General features: G+C 46.2%; 2 long non-coding RNA genes across 2 annotated transcripts; both read right to left on the bottom strand.

The window, feature by feature from the left end:
• Positions 1-3,838: 3,838 nt before the first annotated feature.
• On the bottom strand, positions 3,839-4,951 carry LOC143783474 (uncharacterized). Its single transcript, XR_013217192.1, has 3 exons — positions 4,814-4,951; positions 4,497-4,653; positions 3,839-4,376 (listed from the first exon to the last, which is right to left on the bottom strand). It is a non-coding gene; the product is annotated as an uncharacterized LOC143783474 (long non-coding RNA).
• A 278-nt stretch (positions 4,952-5,229) lies between these two features.
• On the bottom strand, positions 5,230-5,754 carry LOC143783475 (uncharacterized). The gene is made up of 3 exons (XR_013217193.1): positions 5,516-5,754; positions 5,352-5,424; positions 5,230-5,270 (listed from the first exon to the last, which is right to left on the bottom strand). It is a non-coding gene; the product is annotated as an uncharacterized LOC143783475 (long non-coding RNA).
• Between the last annotated feature and the right edge of the window lie 1,231 nt (positions 5,755-6,985).

The following is a 6,985-nucleotide window of genomic DNA, read 5'->3' as shown; positions in this document are numbered from 1 at the left end:
AGGGTAGGTTACAGCAGTTCATAGCACTGTTTGCCAGGCAGGTCTGAGCCAGTGCTGTGCAAGTGTTAGTCACAGCATTTGGTGTAATCTAGCTCAGCCAATCCTTTTGGGCTAGTAGCATTGTCTGATAGTCATCCGAGTAACCCGCCTGTGAAGCTAGCTACACCGCCTGTGTATCTCAATTTTTACTGCATCTAAGGCTGGTTTCACACTTGCGTTTTTGAACGCATGCGTTTTAAAAAAAAAACGCATGGTGCAAAAACGCATGTAAACGCATGTAAACGCTGCGTTTTTTAGACGCATGCGTTAAACGCGTGTGTCAAAAAAACGCAGCGTTTACACGCGTTTACATGCGTTTTTGCATGCGTTTGCGTTTTTTTGAACATTTTTCCAAAAAAAAAAAAAAAAAAGATAACTAGACACAACCAATGGGAATAGAGAGGCCGTATATGATTGTCTCTCAATATATAGACCCTAGGGGGACAGAAATTTTCAGAGCTTGCTACTGTTTCCGGTGTCACGATGGATCTTTCTATGGATAACTTTTATTTCAAACTGGAGTTCAGCTTCAAGATTTTCCTTGCCTGTGTTTTTGCTTGGGAGCAAGACCGAAACCGCCAAAGATGGAGAAGGAGACAGCGTCGGCGTTTTTGGAGGCACCCCATCATTGAAGTGCGTGAGAGCCGTGGAGCATATCACACGCTCTATGCGGAGCTGAATGCCAACCCGGAGAAATTCCAGGATTATACCAGAATGTCTCAAGATTCTTTCCGGGATTTACTGGCTCGTGTTGAAGGATCCATAAGGCGACAGGACACACGGCTCCGTAGAGCGATTCCACCTGAGGAACGTCTGTTAGTGACATTACGGTACGTTCCAAAACTAAACCAATGACCGTCAACTTTGTTGTTATGACATGTTTTCTATGTTTTGTTTTTTTTTCTTTTTTTTTTAAAAAACACCATTAGAGCCGATTTTAAATTTTTTTGTTTTTGTTTCTTTTTCTTCTAGATTTCTTGCCACAGGAGAGAGTTTATCTTCCCTGCACTTCCAATACCGCCTTGGAATCTCAACCCTCTCCGGAATTGTTGTGGACACCTGTCGTGCGTTATGGAATGCACTCCGTGAGGAGTTTATACCCGTACCCACCGTGGACATGTGGCGGGAAATTTCAACTACATTTTTGAACGTGTGTGATTTCCCAAACTGTTTAGGGGCGGTGGATGGAAAGCACATCCGCATTGTCAAACCTGCCAGAACCGGATCTGAGTTTTATAATTATAAAAAATATTTTTCGGTAGTGCTTATGGCAATAGCGGATGCGGAGTGTCGCTTCATCGCCGTGGATATTGGAGCTTTTGGCCGTGGCAATGATTCCCAAACCTTCAAGAGCTCGGATATGGGCCGTCGGTTGTATGGCAACAATTTTAATTTTCCCCCTCCACAGCCTCTCCCCAACACTCAAGGCCCACCGCTGCCATTTGTTATGGTTGGGGATGAGGCCTTCCAGATGTGTGAAAATCTCCTGAAGCCCTATTCTAGTAGGGACTTGGACCACACTAGAAGAATATTCAACTACAGACTGACCAGGGCCCGAAGAACCGTAGAGTGCAGCTTTGGCATTCTTGTTGCTAAATGGCGCATTCTTGCAACAGCCATCAATCTAAAAGTGGAAACAGTGGACGAGGTGGTCAAAGCCTGTGTGGTGCTACACAATTATATAATGGCTAAGGAGCGACCCCACATTGAACTTGATGAACCTGTTGCACACCCATTGCCTGATTTTCAGCATCACCCGATGCGGTCAACTGCAGCCGTTGGTCTTATGCGGGACCAATTTGCGGCCTATTTTGTGTCCGATATTGGACGTGTGTCATGGCAGGACAATGTTGTGTAAATGTCCTGTTGTATGTTTATGTTTACCAATTATTAAACACTGATACAAATTTTTCTAATTAATAAACTTTTTTGTGTTCACCATGTCTACTATCTTTTTCCTCTCTAAACAAAGGTTGACCAAAGATGGGCAGTAGATATGTATATCATATTTTGTAATCCAAAACCAGGAGTGGGTGATAGTTGTTGAGGTAATAAATTTTAATTTTTCATCGTAATTTACCTCTGTTGCACTCCCTATTTTGGTTTTCAAAGAATGATATAAACCACGGGCCCCATACTTATAATAATGGTACAAAATGTTTATTTATTAATTCTAATATTGTTGACGTCATTGCGTCAAGACTGTCACGGTCTCTATATCCATCAAGTCAAGTGTAAGCAATAATAAATTCATGATAAACATATACATGATCATGAATTCACAATTTCTGACACCTGGCCTGGTGAGCATAGATATGTAGAGTGTGAGAACAATTGTCCCATCTGTTTGACAACCATTGTCACATAATGTGCTATATAGAATATGGTGAATATACAAGGCAGTAATCAACTTAATCGGTCAGGTATATATTTTGACATCTGACCGGTTAAGTTGAGTTCTGAACTTGATTTCCACCATTTTCTCTTTGTACAGTGACACTACACTAGGTACAAAAATAAGAGTATGGAAATAAATACTATTTTTTTGGCCAACTCATATCTGTATACTAAAGAAACACATATAGATGTTGTCTGGTATTTTATACTACTGGAGATATGTGTAGGCCAAAAGAATAAGTGTGTGACGAAGTTTATTGTTGTGTATTGAGAGCGGTGAAAGACACAATAAACCAAACATAATTGTTTCAAATAAACTTTTTTTTTATTGAGGAAAAAAAAAACAAATTTATTTTTTGGTACCGCGCCGGGTTGAACCACGCCGGCTTGGGGTTGAGTGACGTAACTGGGGGGTATTCAGAACTGAAGCCTGGCTCACCGTGGAGGAGGCAGAGGTGGCAGGAGAATGGGCAACAAAACTTGAAGGGTCTGGAAGTTCGGGGATGGGGCTTAAAACATGAGGGGCTTGAGACACACTGGAAGGTTGAGACACATCGGTAGGTGATGGGGGAGGAATAATCAAAGTTTTTTGTTTTTTATGCGTTTTGCCAGTTTTACGTTGGGTTTTCCGGGTTGGGGGAAGTCTTCTTGGGCTATGTTGTAAAGTGTGGGCGGGAGACACGTCAGGACCCGTCTCCACACAGTCAGTCTCCATTGTGGAGCGCTCGGCAATGTCTGAGTCCAATGGGGGGAAAGATAAACTCCCGCCTGGGTCCTGGTGCCTCGTTGGGGGGGGGGAAACAAAAACCCTTCCAGGATCCTGGTGCCTCGTTGGGGGGGGGGAAACAAATCCCATACCATTGTCCTGCTGCATTGCTGGTGGGGGGGAACAGAAAGCCATGGATGGATCCTGCTGCATCAGGGTGGGTCCTGCCTGGAAAGGTATGGCTTGGTCGTGCTGCATCATGGGGGGCCCGGTGCGATACGCCATGGATGGGTCCTGCTGCATCGGGGGGTGTCCTGCCCGGAAAGCAACTCCTCGGTCCTGCTGCATCGGGGTTGGTCTGGTCAGATATGACAGGCCTCGGTCCTGCTGCATCGGGGTGGGTCCGGTCCGAAATGCCAGGCCTGGGTCCTGCTGCATCTGGGGTGGGCCGGTCCGATATTGCATGGATGGGTCCTGCTGCATCGGGAGGGTGCCGGGCCGATAAGCCACGCCAGGGTCCTGCGTCATGGTGGTGTCAGCGGAGGAGGTCCAAGCCGGAGCAGCGGTCGTCACGGTGGTGGCGGTGGGATGTCCAACAGCACTCGTCATCGTGTTGGCGCTGTAGTGGAGTACACCTGTAGAGGGAATAGAGGTGGCCGTGCAGTGGTATGCAGCAGAGGTAGGAATGGTGTTTACTTGTGACAGTGACGGCACAGTTGGATATGCCGCCACATTACGACTCTGACTCTGCTGCATAGCCTGCACAAAAGCAACATTGCAGGCCTGCATCACACTCAGCTGGAGATCAGGGCTAAGGTGTTCCGACATGCCCTCTAGGATTTGATTGAAAAAATGATGAGCTGGCTTCTTGAGGTCGGCTTTCAATTGATCAACGCTTTTGGCGACATCCTGGATGCGGCAATTTAAGAGATTATGGGTCACATCCATTCTGTCACCTAAAGCCTTGATAGCTTCATGTAAAACCGAGCTCAAGTGTAAAAACTCGGGCATGAGGGACCTATCCGAAGCCCTCTGTCGCTGCCGGGATGAGCCCGCAAAAATGGGTGCAGCGAAAGAGGACTGCGAAAGGGGAAGACCTGATGGGCCAGCCCCCTGGTCTCCAGTGAGTGTGGAAGACCCACCTGGTGCTGCGCTGCTGGATGGCTGGGACGGGTCCGTGGCTGCCGGCTGAAGGACCGCTCCAGAACCTGTGGCAACAGTCGTGCAGTGTGTGCTGTGAAAAAAGAAAACAGAAAATTAATACCAAACTATAACAAGACGGTACATCCTGTGGAATTAAAAGTGACAGATTATGTCAATGCAACACAACCGGAGGCATGTGAGAAATACTTACGTTCTCATGAGAAGGACCGGTCTCAGGAAGGCCAACACACGGTGGTATTTGTAGAGCCGGTGCCTTGCTCCGGAACCACTAGCTGCACTCTTCTCTGCACGTAGGTCCTTGTTGAAGCGGTCCTTCATGGAACGCCAACGTGTCCTTACTTTCTCCACTGTGAAATAACAATAAAATATAATGGTCAGAATAAGGACTTTTGGCCGTGCTCTCGTGACTGTGTGTGATGACAGAAACTACGAAAAGTTTCTTTCATCACACACAGTCAAGAGAGCATGGCCAAGGTCTGTTGCTTCACACTACCGTGCAATACTTACCAAATGCATTACGGACCCGTGGCGGGGAATTCTCCCAGCCATCCCACAACGCTTGGGCCACCTCACTCCACAAACGACGGAGAACACTATTGACGGCGTGCTGTTAATCCCGGCTGTCCCACAACGGGACTCGCTCCTGGACCAGACTGATCAGCAGGTCATTATCAATCCGGTCGTCGTCCCGTTGTGAAACCTAAAATTAAAACAAAATCATTTAAGTTTGCTCAACCACATTTGGAAAAAATAAGACACGAAGATGAGAAAGGGCAGGAATATGAAAGACAACTTTCAGAAAAGGATGATATAAGAAATATGTATAGAAAAACAAGGGTACAGAAAGGAAGTTAAAAGAATATTACAATAAGGACAGTCTGCCTGGTATACATACCCGCTGCCGTCTTCCACCTGGACCTTGACTCCGCTGCTCAGTACCTCTCTGTCCCTCAGTTGAAGTGCTCTATAAAATTTAAAAAAAAAAATTGCCTCATATGTCGATGTGACAGTCAATACTTACCAAGCTGACGGACAAAAAACATACCTCGCTCACGTGATCCACTTCTGATTGACGTGGCTGGAACTCCTCATCAGACGAGGAAACCGGAGAAGACATTCTGATGCGTGTTGAAAGAAAAAAAATAGAAGAAATTAGGACATGTAGATCCAAAAAATTGAAAATGAATGCATTGGCTAGGATATATTCACATTGCTCTGTGTCTTGTCCAACAATGCGTCCGGGCAGGGTGCTGTCTTCTTTGGAGTCTGATGAGAAGTGACCAGAAACTTCCCCCCACCTTCCTTTTATAACCCTGCTGCTATGGGGGAGTCTTATCAGTGTCTAGACATCTTTATCTACACTTAATTCAATGGTGCCAAAAAAAACGCATGCGTCAAAAAAACGCATGCAAACGCATGTCAAAAAAAACGCATGCGTCCCCATTGACTCCAATGCATTTTTTTGTCCAAAAAAAACGCATGTAAACACATGCGTTTTTTTGGAGAAAAAAAAACGCCCCTCAAAATACTACAAGTTGCATTTTATTAAGGCTACGTTCACATTTGCGGTCAGCGCCGCAGCGTCGGGCGCCGCAGCGGCGCCGCATGCGTCATGCGCCCCTATATTTAACATGGGGACGCATGGACATGCGTTGTGCTGCGTTTTGCGCCGCATGGCCGCAAGCGTTGGACGCAAGAAACGCTTCAAGTTGCATTTTTTTTGCGTCCAACTTTCGGCCAAAAAGGACGCATGCGGCGCAAAACGCAGCGTTTTAGCGTGCGTTTTGCCGCGTTTTTGTTTGCGTTGTGCGCTGCGGCGCCGACGCTGCGGCGCACAACGCAAATGTGAACGTAGCCTAAATGAACGCATGCAGTTAAAAAACGCATGCGTTCACAAACGCGTGCAAACGCGTACACCAAAAAACGCATGCGTTTTCAATGTTAAATATAGGGGAAAAAAACGCATGCGTTTTTTTGGTAAAAAACGCTGCAGACAAAAACGCAAGTGTGAAACCACCCTAACCCAATAAATAGTTTTGGGGTTTAGGGCTCAGTAGCAGTCTCTGCACGTCAGCAGAGTAGCCTGCCTGTGAAGCTAGCTACACCGCCTGTGTATCTCAATTTTTACTGCATCTAACCCAGGAAATCGTTTTGGGGTTTTGAGCTTAGTAGCAGTGTCAGCACATCAGCAGAGTAGCCTGCCTGTGAAGCTAGCTACACCGCCTGTGTATCTCAATTTTTACTGCATCTAACCCAGTAAATCGTTTTGGGGTTTTGGACTTAGAAGCAGTGTCTGCACGTCAGCAGAGAAGCGCACCTGTGAAGCTAGCTACACCGCCTGTGTATCTCAATTTTTACTGCATCTAATCCAGTTAATAGTTTTGGGGTTTTGGGCTTAGTAGCAGTGTTTACACGTCAGCAGAGTAGCCCGCTTGTGAAACTAACTACACCGCCTGTGTATCTCTATTTTCACTGCATCTAATCCAGTTAATAGTTTAGGGCCTAGGAGCAGTGTCTGCACGTCAGCAGAGTAGCCCGCCTGTGAAACAAACTATACCGCCTGTGTATCTTAATTTTTACTGCATCTAATCCAGTTAATAGTTTAGGGCCTAGGAGCAGTGTCTGCACGTCAGCAGAGTAGCCCGCCTATGAAACAAATTATACCGCCTGTGTATCTCA

Source organism: Ranitomeya variabilis, chromosome 6 (assembly GCF_051348905.1).
Source record: "Ranitomeya variabilis isolate aRanVar5 chromosome 6, aRanVar5.hap1, whole genome shotgun sequence".
Lineage (NCBI taxonomy): Eukaryota > Metazoa > Chordata > Amphibia > Anura > Dendrobatidae > Ranitomeya > Ranitomeya variabilis.
Note: the sequence above shows the minus strand (reverse complement) of the source record. Positions and strands in the feature narration are given on the sequence as shown.